The sequence below is a fragment of the Petromyzon marinus genome, chromosome 49 (assembly GCF_048934315.1).
Source record: "Petromyzon marinus isolate PM22_M1 ecotype Great Lakes invasive population chromosome 49, UKy_Petmar_22M1.pri1.0, whole genome shotgun sequence".
NCBI lineage: Eukaryota > Metazoa > Chordata > Hyperoartia > Petromyzontiformes > Petromyzontidae > Petromyzon > Petromyzon marinus.
The window spans coordinates 1,102,501-1,121,182 of NC_133715.1; the positions used below are offsets into that span (position 1 = coordinate 1,102,501).

General features: G+C 51.1%; 1 long non-coding RNA gene across 1 annotated transcript in view; it reads right to left on the reverse strand.

Annotated features, from left to right (window-relative positions):
- The window catches only part of LOC116953017 (uncharacterized), a 20,033-nt gene extending 1,468 nt beyond the window's left edge, over nt 1–18,565 (reverse strand). The window contains exons 1-2 of the long non-coding RNA XR_012947124.1: nt 18,087–18,565; nt 1–3,648 (exon numbers count right to left, since the gene is read on the reverse strand). The exon at nt 1–3,648 is cut by the window's left edge and continues 1,468 nt beyond it. This is a non-coding gene — a long non-coding RNA (uncharacterized LOC116953017). The remainder of the gene's footprint in view (nt 3,649–18,086) is intronic.
- Between the last annotated feature and the right edge of the window lie 117 nt (nt 18,566–18,682).

Genomic DNA, 18,682 nt, shown 5'->3' on the forward strand with positions numbered 1-18,682 from the left:
AAAACAGATCGGCAAGTGATGTTTCAACTATGGTAAAATAGGGCCCGATTTACGACGGGTTTTCTAGAAACACGGTGCAGTGTCGTAAAACGGGGACCGCCTCGACAAGACTCCTGGCCTGAAATTCAAGTCTGGATGTCGGGTACATTTTGTACCCTAACAAGTACCCCTCACCAACCATTTTGCCAATCGTCAACTTTTTGTTCCCTTCTATTTCAATCGTGCGATTCGTGAGGCATTTCGGGTGGCCATCCGTGCCCCCTTTGTGATCGATGGGCAACCGTTTCAATTGAAAATCGGCCAATTCCGCCACGAGGGCACACAGATTGGAGTCGTGACGCCCCAAACGTGGCCGAGGATTGGATACGGAGACATTGTGTGCTAATCACGGTTATGCCCCCATGAATATTCAAATCCATCGCATTACAACAGCTGCCATCGCATTCCAAACAAGCTGCCAACAGTTGCCAATGCGCACCTTCGATTAGCATGGTTGGCTATGTACGGTGCGAAAGAAGTTCAACATCCTTCCACTGCCCGGCATCATCATCACATACTTGTCAACCATACGGTTTACCCGTATTCTTGCACAAGGAAATTTAGTTTTCAGGTCTATACGTGTATCCGTTTCAATATGGGAGAAAACATATGGTTGTTTATGTTTGTATTTCTCCCGTGTGATGGGACTTTGTAGGATGAAAGTTGAGATTTATAAGGGCACCGGGTGACCAATAAGGTCTGAATCAGTCTGTATTAAGGTAGGGCACTGATAAGGGGTTGACAGGTTTGTCATCATCATTCACGATTCACCTCCACAGAGGAGGTGAATCGTGCCACCACTGCACCACACGCGATAGGTCACTGTGTGTGTGTGGGTCAGATTAGAGCCACCCCCCCCCCCCCCCCCCATTGAACGGCTGCCGTCCTGGGCAGCATTGTATCGCGATGTCATGAAGCTGGAGCAGATGCCCCTCCCTCGCCGTCCCGTTGACTCTGATTTGGTATTCAAAAGAAACAGCACGAGAATGCACACTTTACTGTTGTTCTGGCAAGTCCACGGGCAGTAAAGCATTATACCCACAGAGAAGGAAGCCGATTGCTTCTGGAAAATAAACTGCGTTCCACACTCGCACCTGTGGCGTTCCCAGCATCACTCCCTGTCGCTCTGTTTTCAACCTCACTCTGGCTCCTTATCAGAATCTTCACTTTCTCTGATCTTTCATTCTCTCTGATCCGCCTAGGTTATCCTCTACAGGACTTGGGGATGAAACGGCATCCTGACCATCGGGGTTTGCGTAACCACACACAATTCTCACGCCTGGCAAATCGCAGCAGACTCCTCTCTCCTGCTGCCGTGTGGCCAGGAAATATTCAAGTGACAACTCTTATATGTGTGGTGCCACAGCAACGGAGCCACTCTGCCAGCGCTGCTGTCCCCTCGCAACCCCCTCTAAACACACACATGCACCCACGTAGGGGGGGTCACCTGGCACTCTGGGTTTTTACCCGAGGGCCCCCTTGTGGGGATGTCCCACGGCTTCCCAGTGCCAGGAGGTTGGCCGATTCCCCCCCCCTCCCCCCCCCCCAGGCTGAATTGCACTGCGGCCCTGTGGATTAATTTAAAATTGTATGGCCACGGCGAGCTTACCGAGCAAACTGCAGTGAGGACACACCGAACACAGGGGAATAGGGCCGTGGGGAGGAACAAAACGCCCAGCGATCCGACTAAAACTTAACCTCCACTGGACGGCCACCCCGGCCAGGCCGGATGTGGCGGGGGTGGGGAGGGCGAGCGCGCAGACAATGGACTAGGGCACAGTGGAGAGCAAGAGCACGAGGAGTAGGGGAGGGGCATCGGTTGAAAATCGACAGGTAGGTGCCGGATTGGCTGGGAGGGCAACACAATTTGGCCTGGGATTTTTGACTGGGGAAGAGATAAAAGGAGGGAAGAGGAAAAACGTTTTGGGAGTCCTCCTCCAAGCAGCCAGCGACCCAGTCGGACTCCCAGCCGCTGAGTGTCCGAAAGACGCTGGCGAGCGCAGCTTCAACTCGACGCAGGCAGAGACTTCCCGGACCCACGTCTTTCCGACTCCCATCGCGTCCGTGGGATACCGCGAGTACGTCCGAGGGGTGGGGAATAGAGCGAGGGCCCCGCAAGGGTGTGGATAGAGATAGGTGAGACGCTGCTCGCTAGACGGTGTTGCTCCGGGCCACGCAGGGCTTTTCTTCAGGCATCACAGTAATAAACTTTAGCACAGAGCGATGACGCCGCGTGATTTCTGTGTGTGTGCAGAAAGCGTAGGGGTGGTGTGAGTACGTGCATGTGTGAAAGGCGCGGGTAATCAGCCCGAAAACGATCGTTGATATTCGCGTGCGTGCGATCGCGTGCGCTTTTACCTAGCGCATTTTACGCAGTGGGATTACGTAGCGACGAGCCCTTAAGGGGGTCACGGGGTGTGTAATTCAGCGTGTGCGCATCCGTGGCCGCGTGCTTGAGCTTGTGATTGTGTTTGCACTGGGGATTAGCGCGCGTATATGGCCATCGACTGTGTTTGCATGGGGGGATTAGTGCATCGACTATCCTCATCAATACGATCACCTGTGCCCGCGTGTTTGCGCTCGCCCGTACGTGTGACGATCGGCGTGTATTCAATTATAAACGATTGCTTGCGCTCGCCGCACGTTTCTGCACGGCGGATTAACGCGCAAATATCATCTACACGATCGTCATTGTGCCCGTTGCGTGCGAGTGAGGCTGCGCTGCGTAGTGACTCCTTGACTGTGCCCGCATCCGCGCGGCTGCCACGCTATTTTTAGCGTGAGCAGTAGAGAGCCACACGAGCAGGCACGCGCGTGCACACAGCCACCGCAGCGTGAGTGGTGGTTTATTTATACGGCTATTTTTGTTAGCGCGAGGCGTGGTGAGCAGCGTACACCTGTACGGGTACGCGCAAGATTAGTGGTGGTTTACGTGGGGAGTGTGTGGGATAACCCGAGGCGGTGGGGAGCCAGCCACTAGCCATGTCCCACAGAGAGGACGCTGGTGCAGGGGGGCCGATCACTCGATCGGCGGCAGCCCGGCGGGGAAGAGAGGAAGGGGGAGAGGAGGAGGGGAGCATCAACCCCAGCATATGTACGCTTCGTCCCTAGCACTGCTCCACTTTGAAATTCTATCCCATCATCGTCTCTTTTCCCACACTCTTACAATATTTCTCATTTCAAGAGACGTGTTACATACTCTTTTATAGTGCCGTTTGTTGCTGGCTACTTCACTCGTTGGGCCTATGGGCCTGTGCTTAAGCAACTGTGTTTCAAATATACTGTATATAATTAAGGGATTGAGTGTAATTAGTTGAGCATCATGCAGGGTTTGTGGTATGAAAAGCATAATAGTGGAACAGAGACATTCATTCGCACAGTAAAAATAAATAACGCTGGAGGAGGGTCATTTAAAGTGGACAGTCTTTGAACGGGTCCTTGTTGCCGGGCCTTCAGGCGAATTCGGTGTGGGCTCCCTGGAGGCCCCAGGGACAGCTTGAAGATGGCCTAATGGGCGTGGAGGAGGGGTTGGCGATGGCAGCTCCATACTCCCTAGTCCACCCTGGGTCGACGCGACCGGTGACGTTGAGGGTGTCAGGCGCTTGGATCCTGTGGGCGGAACAATAAAACCCTCCTGAGGCACGACCTCAGCCGACGCACGCACCAGCTCATCAGACTGACCAGACACCCGGCCATTGGGAAGTGCAGATGGAGGAATCACGGTAGATGGAAAAAAAAAACATTTCAATCGCGATGGGTACACAAACCAGCGCCTGCAACCGCACTGAATCCACATGCTCTGTGGACTCTTTACCTCCACCACTTCAACCGGGCCCTGCCATGGTTTATGCAATTTCGGGGATGTACCCATCGGGACATGGGGGCAGTGAAGCCAAGCTCTATCCCCCGCTGTCCATTTAGTTGTAGATTGGCGGGGCCCCACAAGCCGTACGTTGGCAGCCTGCCGCAAGGCCGAATTCCCCCGGTAAGTTTCCCTAACTTCTGACAACCTCTGTAGGGTAAGGCGCATGGGGCTAGGCATCTTTTTATAATTTGGCTCTGGATTCAGCTGAACATCAATTGGGGGGTCCTGCTCCCTTCCATACATAAGGAACGGAGAGAACCCGGTAGAATCGTGAGGGGCCGATCTATAGGCAGCGAGCACGCTCGGAACATGTAAGTCCCAGTCAAACTGGGCTTCATTGACCCGTTTGCACAACATAGAAGTCAGGGTTCTGTGTAACTCTTCCACAATTCCATCTGTCTGGGGGTGATAAGGCGAAGTACGAACCTTTTTAGTGCCCAATTGATCGCATACCTCCTTTAACAGCTTCGACAATTTTTTTTTGCCCTGGTCAGTAAGGAGATGTTCCGGGGCTCCTTTGTCCAAGACATACCCAACTGGTTTGGCAGCGGCCAGGCCATCGGCCAACGTCAGAGGTACTCTACCCCCACCAATAAGAATTTATTCCCCCATGGGGTGGTGGGAAACAGACCGAGGACATCGAGCGCGACGAGTTCGTTAACCCGGGATACACAAATGGATTTTAGAGGTGGGCGATCCATTCTCGAGGGGCTTTTCGGCGAGCGCATTCCGTGCATCCTTGAAGTACATTATAGACGTCCTCTGCCATTCCGGGCCAGAAAGAGTGAAGTTTGAGAGTCGCCAATGTTTTGCGGTGCATCAAACGTTCGTGCTCCTCCCATATAACTTTACCGTGCAGAACGGTGGGCACAACAATGTTATATCAATGTAATTCTCCGTCCCATCTCATCAGTAGGCCCCCTTTAAGGATCACCGGAGACAACCCTCGTCTGTTCTTTCCACCCTCTGCATTCCCGACACGGCGCCGCAGTTTTAACAGGGAGGCATCCTCCACTTGGAGGCACCCCCATTCAGCATGCGTGAGGCCAATTGTTTTGTTACACGTTTCGACCGTGTCCAGAGGTGGAACGTTCGGTAATGCCACCATAGCATTAGGCAACCCTGTTCCCATGATTTTCTATCGTCCCGCACCCGTGAGAAACGCACACTGGTTCCGCGGCAACAGTCTCGAGAGTGCGTCCGCGTTGCCGTGGCGAACACCTTTCCTATAGGAGACCTTGAATCCATAGTCCTGGAGGACCTCTAGCCACCGCGAGAGCTACCCGGATGGTTGTTCGACCCGTAAAGCATACTGGAGAGCCGCGTGATCCGTATGAGCCTCAAACTCCCTCATGTAGAGGTACGGACGGTACTGCTGAGTGAAATATACGATGGCCAACAATTCTCATCGCGTCACTCAGTATCGCTGTTCCGCAGGGGATAACGCCCGACTCCCATATGCCACAACTATTTCCACCCCATTCACGACCTGGGACAACACGGCACCAATTCCAGTGTCACTGGCGTCCGTGTCCAGGATAAAAGGCAAGGAGAAATCAGGGTATCGGAGAGGAGGTGCCTCGACCAGACCCTCCCACAGCGCGACAAACGCCGCCTCCGCCTCCTTCCCCCATCGGAATTTCTGACCTTTAGTCGTGAGAATGTGTAGAGGTTTCGCGATCGCCGCGAAGCCTGGCACGAACCGACAGTAATAGGAGGCAAACCCAACAAAACTTAGCACCTCACCCACCGACTTGGGGGTCGGCTATGTACGTACGCATGCCGTTTTGTCGGGGTCCATCGCTGTCCCCGATTCGCTCACAATGTGCCCCAGATATCGAACCGATCTCTGCAGAACATGACATTTTGCAGCTTAAATTTCAGATTCGCTGCCCGCATTTTAATAAAAACAGCCCACAACCATTCTAGGTGCTCCTCAAACGTGCATGCAAACACAATGATGTTGTCGAGGTAAATTAGACATGAGTCCCATTGGAGTCCTGCCAAAACCAACTTCATGAGTCTCTGGAACATGGCTGGGCTGGAATGGAGGCCCATGGGGAGGCGGTTAAATTCAAACAACCCTTGAGGAGTTCGAAACGCCGTCATGGTTTAGAACTGTCATCCAAAGGCAACTGCCAAAACCCGGCAAGTAAATCAAGGGTTGAGAAGAACCGTGCCCCCGACAGGGCATCTAGGGAATTATCCATCCGCAGATACGCATCCGCCACGGACACTTTATTAAGCTTTCTAAAGTCCACAAAAAAATCTCAAAGTCCCATCTTGTTTTTTGACAAGGACAATGGGGGCCCTCCACGGACTGTTTGATGGAGCAATAATATCTGCAGCCAACATCTCGTCGACTGAATGTCGAACGTGCTCCTTCTCTGTCGGGCTTAACTTATATGGGTTCTGACGAATGGGGGCAGCGTTGCCTGTGTCAATATGGTGAGGCACCAATGACGTGCGGCCAATGTCATATTTGGTTTTACTAAAAATATCAGAAAACTCCCTAAGGAGCGCGCACAATGCAGACCTTTGTACCCCGGACAAGTCGGGGCTCTCGGAGCAGAGTGCGTCCATTCACGACTCATCGCAACCCTCACCCCGCTCCGCAGCCGCGGCGATTCTGACAAGCTCAGCCTTTGCTACGTCGCAACCTGCCGGCGACGCGTTAGCCAAGACCGTGCCCACCTGTATCACAGTGGGGCCAAGCCCAGCATTTAAAATTTGGATAAAAGGTTCCTGATCATTCCTGATCATCGTTTGGGCTCCCATTGTTTATCTATTGCCAAACCTCGTACCTTACCCATCCTTCTTCGCTATCCCCTGCTCTTCTTATTTTCATCTTTCACTACATCTTTCTTATTTTTTATCATTTTCCTCATTATTACTTTGGCGGCGCCCGAGTTTACGGCGGTGGCAGAACCCTGCCTCCGACCCCGCCTGCCACCGCGCGCACTGCACACGCCCCACGGTGCTGCAACAGCTGACAAATGCCAGCTGCAGTGTTACACAGCCCGGCTTACCTGCCGCCTCGTGCGGGTGAACGAGGGCGGCTGCTTTCAAGCACGAGGCTGGAGGACGCCGGCTGCACTGTTCATGCGATGTGGCTTATCAGCCGCCCTGGGTCCGTTTCCTGCCAGCAACGCCCTCACAAGGCACCTCTTCCACCTCTATCAGTGAGTGGGAGCTTGGCATGTCTCAGCATCGCCAGCAAGTGGGAGCTCGACGTGTTCCGTTCACTGCTCAACACCACCAGCGAGTGTGAACGCGACGCAGACTGTCCACTGCTGAACACGAGAGAGTGGGTTTGCCTGCTGCCCAGCACCACCAGTGAATGGGAGCTCGGCGAGGTTCGTCTACCCTGCTGCATCACCTGCGAGCTGGAGCACAGTGCGTGGTCAGCTACTCCACTGGACCTCGTGTTCTTCTGGCCGCTCCATTGTACGTGCCGCGTGCGTGGTCCTGTCCGCCCGCGTATGTGCTCAACAAGTGTTTACGTAGGCGTGTACGCACCCGCCACGTGTGTGGAAGCGCGTGTTGACGGCGCGTTATCTTGGACACCACTACCTGGACTTGCTGCTCCGGGCAGCACAGCTGCTGATCGGAGTCCACCCGAATCCTGGCCCCCCCAACACCACTACCCGTACAGCGTGGGCTGATATAATAGGGCTTCGACATGCACCATCTCTTCATCACCTGCACCTGGAATCCACGCTCCTCAGGACGCTGTCTGGCCTCGGGCTTCTTCGAGGTCAACGTCAGAGACTGCATCAGCACCGTGGTTGCAGAGGCGGTAGGGGCCGCTGGTCACAGGTCAACCTTCAACCGGCTATTTCCTCTGATCTCTCGACGCCGCGCCTCTTCAGATATTCACATCCACCCTTACCCATCCGCCTCGGCCTACTCAACTCACGCTCCATTACCAACAAATCAGCCCTCATTCACGATACCATCTCGGACCACCACAGACCTTTTGCTTATTACCGAGACCTGGTGCAGGCCAGAACTCCCCGCTAGCCATTTCTTTGGAACTCGCGTCCTCGGGATACAAGGTTATTCATAAACCTGGCGTGACTAACTAGCAGGGTGGTGGCTTAGCGGTCGTCTATAATGCACACTTCAAAATTAAAGAGCTCTATCTACCGATGGCTCCCGCCACCTTTGAGGTCCAGTCCGTGTCCCTCACCACTAACACCGAGTGCTTTTCCCTCATTTCCATCTATCGCCCTGCAGATGGCAGCATCACTACCTTCTTAAACGAGCTTCCCGAATTTCTTTACCTCATTCCTAACCCATCTCACAGGCTCGTGCTTACTGAAGACTGTAACTGCCCCGGCAATACCCTATCCATTGATAGCCACCTCGAGTCAACCTTGGGCCTGCCATAACCTGGTCATCACCGACTCAGGCCCCACCAGAGCTTCCTCAACAAAAGTTGAGAGTATGCTCGACCTGGTTCTGGAACCTGACCTGGATCGTCGCATCTCTGCACTGGGAATTTTCCAAACTGGTTACTCCGACCACCACCTCATACTATTTTCCCTTCAAATTCCCTAGCCAATCACCATCAAAATCACCACCACTCCCGTAATTTCAAGGGCATCAAGTTTACCACTCTACAGCACCTCCTCGTAAATTCGCCTTCAATGTTATCCCCATCATCCGACCCAACTGTTTGCACTCTTCACCTAGAAGCTGAACTGAGGGCGGCGCTGGACAAGCTGGCACCATTAAAACCACGAACCACGTGGCAGCCTTCCCACGACACTCGCTGGCTCTCAAGAGACGTCATCCTTGCTAAGCGAATCGGGAGGCGCCTTGACTCTCAAGAGACGTCATCCTTGCTAAGCGAATCAGGAGGCGCCTTGAATCCCAAGAGACGTCATCCTTGCTAAGCGAATCAGGAGGCGCCTTGAATCCCAAGAGACGTCATCCTTGCTAAGCGAATCAGGAGGCGCCTTGAATCCCAAGAGACGTCATCCTTGCTAAGCGAATCAGGAGGCGCCTTGAATCTCAAGAGACGTCATCCTTGCTAAGCGAATCAGGAGGCGCCTTGAATCCCAAGAGACGTCATCCTTGCTAAGCGAATCAGGCGCCTTGAATCCCAAGAGACGTCATCCTTGCTAAGCGAATCAGGAGGCGCCTTGAATCCCAAGAGACGTCATCCTTGCTAAGCGAATCAGGAGGCGCCTTGAATCCCAAGATACGTCTCCTTGCTAAGCGAATCAGGCGCCTTGAATCCCAAGAGACGTCATCCTTGCTAAGCGAATCAGGAGGCGCCTTGAATCCCAAGAGACGTCATCCTTGCTAAGCGAATCAGGAGGCGCCTTGAATCCCAAGAGACGTCATCCTTGCTAAGCGAATCAGGAGGCGCCTTGAATCCCAAGAGACGTCATCCTTGCTAAGCGAATCAGGAGGCGCCTTGAATCTCAAGAGACGTCATCCTTGCTAAGCGAATCAGGAGGCGCCTTGAATCCCAAGAGACGTCATCCTTGCTAAGCGAATCAGGCGCCTTGAATCCCAAGAGACGTCATCCTTGCTAAGCGAATCAGGAGGCGCCTTGAATCCCAAGAGACGTCATCCTTGCTAAGCGAATCAGGAGGCGCCTTGAATCCCAAGATACGTCTCCTTGCTAAGCGAATCAGGCGCCTTGAATCCCAAGAGACGTCATCCTTGCTAAGCGAATCAGGAGGCGCCTTGAATCCCAAGAGACGTCATCCTTGCTAAGCGAATCAGGAGGCGCCTTGAATCTCAAGAGACGTCATCCTTGCTAAGCGAATCAGGAGGCGCCTTGAATCCCGAGAGACGTCATCCTTGCTAAGCGAATCAGGCGCCTTGAATCCCAAGAGACGTCATCCTTGCTAAGCGAATCAGGAGGCGCCTTGAATCCCAAGAGACGTCATCCTTGCTAAGCGAATCAGGAGGCGCCTTGAATCCCAAGAGACGTCATCCTTGCTAAGCGAATCAGGAGGCGCCTTGAATCCCAAGAGACGTCATCCTTGCTAAGCGAATCAGGAGGCGCCTTGAATCCCAAGAGACGTCATCCTTGCTAAGCGAATCAGGCGCCTTGAATCCCAAGAGACGTCATCCTTGCTAAGCGAATCAGGAGGCGCCTTGAATCCCAAGAGACGCCATCCTTGCTAAGCGAATCAGGAGGCGCCTTGAATCTCAAGAGACGTCATCCTTGCTAAGCGAATCAGGAGTCGCCTTGAATCCCAAGAGACGTCATCCTTGCTAAGCGAATCAGGAGGCGCCTTGAATCCCAAGAGACGTCATCCTTGCTAAGCGAATCAGGCGCCTTGAATCTCAAGAGACGTCATCCTTGCTAAGCGAATCAGGAGGCGCCTTGAAAGGATCGCGTCCCGCAGTGGTCTTCCTGCTGATCGAGTTGCCTACAGAGCTGCCTGCAGGAAAACCAATGAGCGTATCCCTGCCTCACGTTCCTCCTACATTGAAGAACGCGTCAAAATAGCTACCAGAAAACCATGCATCCTGTGGAAAACCCTCAAGGATTTTCTACATCCTGGTAGCAACATGGTTCCTCACCTTAGCGATCCCCTGGCCTCACTGAAACTTGCCACCTCTTTCAAAACTTACTTCACCAACAAGCTGATCACCATCACACGTGCACGTCTTCTCTTACATCGCACCATCGTATCCTGCTCCCATTTTCTGAAATTGTAAGCACTCACCCAGACACCTTTCTAATCACGTTAAAGCCGGTGTCTTCAAAAGACGTTTTCTCTTTGATTCAATCACTTCACATGAAGTAATCTCCACTCGACGTCCTCCCAGGTTGCTTGTTCAAGCAATGTGCTCCGAAACTCGCCATTATAATCAGGAACATCGCAAATGCCTAATTCTCTATGGAGTGTTTTCCGTCCAACCTCAAATCTGGCCTTGTTTCCCCCTTGTTAAAGAAACCAAGTCTCGACCCTGATGACCCGTTTAGCTATCATCCCATAACTAATTTCTCAAACCTCTCTAAAGTCCTCGAAAGACTCACCCTCACCCAGCTAAAACCCCACATAACCTCCTCCCCAAACTACTGCTCCTTCCAGTCAGCTTACCGTCAAAACTACTCCACAGGAACAGCACTCACCAGTGCTCGATGACATTTTAATGATTGACTCCGGCTCCATCGATGCTCTTGTAAGTCTGGACATTTCATCAGCCTTTGACACCGTAAACCACTCGCTCCTTAATTCCCTCCTGAAAGCCGACTTCGGTATATGTGGCTCAGCACTCAAGTGGACACTGTCGTACCTTTCTGATCGGCAATCCTCAGTCAGGGTGGGCTCGTCCACATCTCCCAAAACAAAAGCGTTATGTGGCATCCCCCAGGGCTCTGTCCTTGGTCCCTTGCTGTTCACGGCCTACACTTCCCCGATCGGCCGCCTCATCGCAAGCTTCGGTGTCAAGCACCACTCATATGCGGACGACACTATTCTGTTCACCGCCATCAATTCTACCAATGCGTCTGGATTTTAGAGGCTCTCGGAATGCACCACTGCCCTGTAACAGTAGTTCTCCGCACACAACCTTGCCTTTGATCCATCAAAGTCAGTGGCGATCATGTTAGGTACCAGGCAACGTCTCAACTCATCCGCGCTCCCAACACACATACACATCTTCGGTCACAGCATCAGGTTCTCCGATCACTTCAGCTACTTCGGTGTCATCCTAGATTCAACTTTATCCTTCGACCGTCAAACCAATCATGTAACTTTCACTTGAAGGCTCTCAGACACCTACATCCTCTCATCTCCACTGAAACTGCCAACACATTGGCATGTTGCATAGTTGGGTCTCACCTCGACTATTGCAACTCCGTCCTAGTCCGGTCCTCCTCTGGCAACCTCAAAAAACTTCAAAGACTACAAAACAATCTATCACGCGTGGTCACTGGCCACACTCATCCCCGTCTCGACTCCCTGCCCTCCACTGGCTACCCATTGCCAGCCGGGTCACATACTAGATCACCTGCCTCTGCCACCGCGCCTTCACATCTGCCTACCCCCCGTATCTCTCTTCATTATTGACGACTTGCAGCACAGCACATGGCAGATGCCTTCACAGTGCGACTCACGACCTCCTCTTGATACCAAGATCCAGGATGGTCATGTCGATGCGCCGCTTCTCGGTGGCTGTCCCAACAGTCTGGAACGCAATCCCTCTGCACATTCGCAGCATCACCTCAATCGTCTCCTTCAAGAGACACTTAAAAACTCATCTCTACAACCATGCTTTCGAGTGACTTTGAGCTTGGCTCTGTGCCTCCGTGCCTCTGATCTGCGACCGTTATGTCAGCAAATTTGAGCGCGTTATAAATTGCATTATTATTACTAATGCAAGGCCCCGGGCTGCTTTGTTTGACGGTGTTAAGAGGATTCCTCCCTCAGTAGTATCCCGATCGAGCTTCTTCCGCATCCGCAAGGGTACCAACATTTGTGCCCCGGGGGAAATTTTAACAGTCTCTAGTACGAGTCCCTGGATTGTGCCGTTCACCTTACACAACCGAGTCGGGGAGGGCAAAAAGGCCATTCGACGGCCCGATGGCAACTCAAGGCACCCCTGGTCAACCAGGATTTTAAGGGGCATTTTCCCCAGAAAATCAGTTCCCAACACGCAAAGCACGGCCAATGATTTTGAAACCAACACCAATGCCCACGGTCGCCGATATTTGCCCAATAATCCCCAATGAGCCGCTGTTTGCAGCAAAACATGGGACCTCAATGGGGTAAAGGGTAGAAAATTTCGGTGGCAAACTATAAAAAATCATTTCTGATATTATGGGTAACGGATGATGGAGGTCGTCCCTGAGCGAGAGAAGGTTCCCGTCCACCGATCTTGGTCTTCTCTTCGCTCTGCCTCGTCCGTCTTCCACCTGCTGCTGTCGAGCAACATGAAGGCTTGGGGGGGATCAACATCCTCGGGTGCTGACGTCACTTCGGCGGGTCCGGCGCAAGCCGCCGCCTTTGATCGCCGTTTTAGATTGAAGTGGGCCTGAAGGCATCGTGCGACTTTCAACGAAGATAAATCAACTTCTTTTGTGGCTAGAAGAACGATGTCCAGATCCTGGGCCAGCCCCAACATGCGCTCCAGGACCAATGAGTCGAGCCCGTCTTTATCCATTTTAGAATACGCCGCTTGCGCGAGTGACGTAAGTGCGCTGCGGAAGGCAAGAGGCGTCTCGGCCTCCCCCCGCCTCCGCGCAGCAAACTTATGGCGCATGTTAGATGGCGGGTAAAAAATTCCTGTCATCTGTGTGACGGCCTGCAACAACGTTACCCAATCCTCCGATGGGATGGAGTAAAACACTCCCAAGGCATCGTCGTTCAGTACAGTCGGGAGTGCCCTCCTCCAACTCTGTCCACCCTGCCAGGTCGCAGGTGGCGGTGAAACGCCGGCTGAAGAACGCCCAATCTCCCCCTGCAGCCGCAAATTCTTTAACAGGCGCTTCCTCAGTGCTGGCACCGTCAACTGTAGTTTTGGCGGGAGGTTCGTTATGGCGGGAACACCGTCCCGCTCGCCGATCCAAATGGCAGCCACGCTTGCGAGCTGTTTCCCGCGTTTCCCACGCGTGGGACGTAGCAGCGGCAGAGTCGTCTCCCCACAGCTCCGGCCCACCAACTCGTTCGCCCGGCTTGCCCAGCTCCAACTCGGCGACGAGCACTACTGCAGCGGACAGTAAGTCGGCGAGGCGCCGGTTACACGCCCACCAGTCTCTCCCCAACGCGGGTGGCGAGGCGAGGTCGTGCTCCTGGCGCTGGTCCGCGGGCCGAGCTCCCTCGTGCTCCATCTCCGGGGCCGCCTCTCCCAGAGCTGTCTGGGGGATTACCCCCTCTTCGTCTTCTTCCTCTGAAGAAGCCCTGGTGGATTGTCTCCGCCTAGTAAACATTTGCCTACTCTAAAGCTATTACCGAGCTAGAAAGCATTGGCACTTCTGGTACCAGATGTAGTGGGATCCACAGAGACACACACTTTAATCTGGAGGCACCACATTTATTATACGGCCCCAACAGGGCTACTACTTTAACGTTACAACAGGTTAACTAGACCCCAACCGGGTCACTACGTAACCGGGTCAGGACGGTAACTTCTTCCTGAAATTACAATCTTAGACCGACGACAGAAGACCGAAGAAACGTAGCACGGTGAGTTCGCTCCTCGAGACAGCCGCGATCGCTCCCTCTCCATCCCTCTTATCCTGTCGAGCGTGGCCTCACTCCGCCTCCAGCCACGCCGCCTTCTCGATCTCTCCCGAAGGAACTGGTACCAGCGTCACGTGTCCCTCAAGCGGGTCCCTTTGCTACCCCGTGCCGTTCACGTGCCCTCTCTCTCCCTTCAACGGGACCATGTCCTCTCGGGCCCGCTTCCCTGCCATACCTCCCCCGGTGCCGGAGAGAGGTATAAGACATATGCATATTCTTGGTTGTTTCGGTAAAGTCACGTAGAAGGGGAACAATAAAATAATAGAAATATAACACGATAAAATTCTCACGACGTTTCGACTGCAACACAATCATCATCAGGTGTGAAAACCACAGCAAGAAAATTTGAAAAAAGTGGCGTTTTTTTCTGATGATTGCTTGTGTTGCAGTCGAAACGTCGTGATAATTCTATTGTTTTACATTTTTATTATTTTATTGTTTCCCTACGTGACTTTACCGAAAGAACCAAGAATATGAATCCCTGCAGTCACGAAAGCTTTAAATCAAAATAAGACATATGCAGTTACCTGCTCGTGAACCTAGATGGCGTACACGCCATAGAGACTCTACAGTACCAATGGCCAATAAAAGTGAAATATGCGATAACCATTTCAATGGGTGTTATACCGGTGCAATGATACATCCATTTGTTTTCTATTGATTATCAAGATGAAAGTGCATAATTTATTTCTAGGAATCGATACTTTAAAAAAAATTCATATCAACATCATCCACGATCTCTCCACTGCTGTATGATGGCCTGCCCAAGCCATAGCAATGCCATCTCCTTACGGTCACATGATACAACGATCCAAGGTGGTTCCAGAACATGAGCAGAACTCAATGCCCCAACTCATCTTGGGCACGCATTCCCATCTTCACTATCATCAGTCTCAACAACCAACTAGCCATCATCATCATCCCTTCCAGGGAAGTGTCCTTCCGAAGCCCACTTACCATTGCAAGTAGTAAATATGGTGCCTGCTATTCGTGAATGCTTAACGCCTGTGGCTTAGCAGCGCAATTCCGCATGTTGGTATTCATGAACGGCGGTTTCTGCCCTTGTCGCCACAGGGCAATGGCTCTGGCTCGCCGTGCAGATCAAGGGGGCAGTGTTGCCAACCATCAAGAAAGCGCATACATTATATGCCTCGAGAGGTCGCTATATGTCACTATTTCGGCTTTCAAAAATAGACAAAAAATACTAAATGAATTCCAGAGAAAAGAAAAGGTCAAGAAATAGTTCTTTGTTGCTATTCAATGTACGTTATAACATGGACAGCGGCGGTTCAAGTGATGTTTGTGTTGACTTTTTAATAGTTTAGTGACCCCTATAATAGCTGTTTGTGAGGTGGAGCCGAAATGAGGCTTGAAGGTGGCGTAGTGAAATAATACCCCGGTTTACATCGGGGATGCATTCCTGAAAGGTGCGACGATGAATACCGAAACGACGTCCATCAAAGAGATTTAGAGGGTCGGTGGTGGAGGCGAAGGCTGAGAGGCGACGGATGACAAGAAAGGACGGACGATGATGCTGCCACCGACGTAAGTGTGGGTTGAGGCAACGCAAATCAAGTACCGTAGTGGTGTTAATAAAGTGACGACGACGTATTTGTGAAACGACGTAAAAGGGGGAGACGTAAACGGGGTATGGCTGTATTGAAATGTACTGTATAGTGCTGTATAGTGCTGTAGAGTGCTGTATAGTGCTGTAGAGTGCTGTATAGTGCTGTATAGTGCTGTAGAGTGCTGTATAGTGCTGTAGAGTGCTGTATAGTGCTGTATAGTGCTGTAGAGTGCTGTATAGTGCTGTAGAGTGCTGTATAGTGCTGTAGAGTGCTGTATAGTGCTGTAGAGTGAATTTCCTTGCTGATCTCGTCAAGGAGCAGAAACCATCAAGTGAACTCCAGTCACCCCACGCAGCAGCGGCTTGTGGCTGTGAGCCACCGAACAAAGGCGGTGCTCACCACATCGCCCGCTTTCAGATGCGCTTCTGCGGCCGTCTGGAACGCTCTTCCTTCCGATTTTAGGAAGCCACTGGGAGCTCCGCACTTTTAAATCTCGGTTGAAAACGAGTTTCTTTAGAACTGTTTTTTTGTGTTTAGTTTGGTGTCTCCGCATCTCCAGAGTAGCTCGGCTGGTTACGTACGGCGCGAAAGAAGTTCAACATACATACATAAGTCGTAGTTGGATATTAAGAAGTGACGCCATCTAGAATGAGAATAAAATAATACATTGATAAAATAAAATAACATAATTTCCGTACGGAAATTTGAGGGCTCTTTGTTCCTCTCACACAGCTTAAAAGCCGTGATCTGAACGTGGCTCTCTCACTCCAGCGCTGTCCTACCAGACAGTCTCGCCCCCTTCACCTGATGAAGGCCGCTTGTGTTGTGGCCGAAACGTCGTGAGAATATTATTGTGTTATTTTATTTTATCAATTTATTATTTTATTCTCATTCTACGTGACTTTACCGAAAGAACCAAAGAAGATGAATCATTGCAGTCACGAAAGCTTTAAATCGAAATTTGACGCCATCTATTTAAGACCGAAACAGGAGGAGGATTTCTCCACAACTCTGGCTGTCGCCTGATGATGCTGGTTGTTGTAATTACTGGCGAAACGTCACGGTACTCGAATTGTAAATGTTGTCGTGGGTTCACTCTCCAACACACACAACGGTGGTGCTGTACTAGTAACGAATTGGCATGTTTTGTTTACGTGACGAATCTTACTAATTGGCTGTGTTGGGTGGTGGTGGGTTTAACAGCAACCCAAAAACCTCGAATATGAGCTATTAACTTATTTTTCTGAAGCGACCTGGCCACAAATGATCACTCAACGAAGTGGCTTATCATGTGAACATTTATATCAGCAAAACATCTAAATAATCTAAACGCATGTCTGGATTCACTGGGATTTTTGCACACAGCGTTGGTGTACGGTGCTATTTCAGGAATATTTTGATGTTTTTTTCCTGGATTTTCTGTTTGCACAGTCACACATAGTCACTTTAAGATGTTTTCTTGTTCATGTTTTTTGTTTTGTGTTTGTTGCGGTTGCACTCGATTCAAGAGCCGAATGGCTCACAGGGCTATACCAAATAAATGGAAATAAATGGAACTGCTCTCCAACACACCGGTGTGCTGTACTAGCAACAGCAAGTCGGGTGGTGGCGGGTTCAACGACGCATTTATATTTACGCGATATAACCCATGTTGATACGTCACAGCGGCCATGTTGCATGGGGGTGACTTCACGGCTGCCATATTGCATGAGGGTGACTTCACGGCGGCCATGTTGCATGGGTGACTTCACGGCGGCCATGTTGCATGGGGCTCACTTCTTGGCAGCTGATTGGCTGGTGCAGTGGGCGTGATGCCAACATAACCCAATACCCACTGCCACACCTCTCGTTTTACGACCTGTCGAGGACTGTCACATGTTCACTGTCAAGAAAAAAACATTTACGTTTAGCCACACGGTATCGGAGACTATTGAAGAATGTGATTGTGCATTTGCCGTACAAGGGCTCAGTACAGGTAGTCCCCGACTTACGATTGAGATGCGTTACGACTACTCCATCGTAAGTCGAAAATATCGTAAGTCGAAGATGGCCTAGCCTACCCAGGAGTCTTAAAGAATGGTGTGATCATTTAGCAAAACAGAGCAATGTACAGTACCGTACTGTATAAACTATGTACTGTATGTATTTGTTAATTACAATACTGTATTGCACAGTGAAATTTAAAGTAAAAAACAAGGTAAATTCTTAGCCTACCTATATGAACTGCAATTCATAGAAAGTTTTTTTCAGGAAACAATCCTATCTGCTTTAAGAACTTTTAACACGCATTGAACGTATGTATCGTATCGTGGTAACCCTAACATGAAATCGCTAAAGCTATGTATCACACATGCATTGAACGTATCGTAACGTATCATACTCTACCGTACTCACCAAGATTCTGTCCGTCGTCTGCATACTTGAACGATGTTTAGGTTCTCTTTGGTTCTATTGTGTAAAGTCACGTAGGTAAAAAAATATAAAATAACAAAAATCACGACGTTTCGGCCACAACACAAGCGGCCTTCATCAATAGAACCAAAGAGTATGGATCCTTGCAGTCACGAAAGCTTTAAATCTAGAATTGATGTTTAGGTTGTTGATGGCTACATTAACTTAGTTGTCGGAAGAGGAGGATGGCGATGATAAAGTTACAGTATCCTACCGCGTACGCTGCTGCGTTTGCCTGCCGCGCGAAATTAAAATATTTTACAATTTTGTCACATCGCTATCGCCATAGTAAGATCGAAATGTCGTAAGTCGGACCGTCGTAAGTCGGGGACTACCTGTATTGTATTTCCCCTCGGCAAAGGTGGCGCTGCTACTTCCCTGTCCACATGACGTCAAGCACTACATTGCTTGGTGGACGTCAAGCACTACATTGCTTGGTGGACGTCGTCCTGACGCAATTTTGCGGGAGTGGCGTGCAGCATCGATGTCATCACTACAACTCGGCCCAATGATGTCACCCGTGCAAACCGGCGCAATGA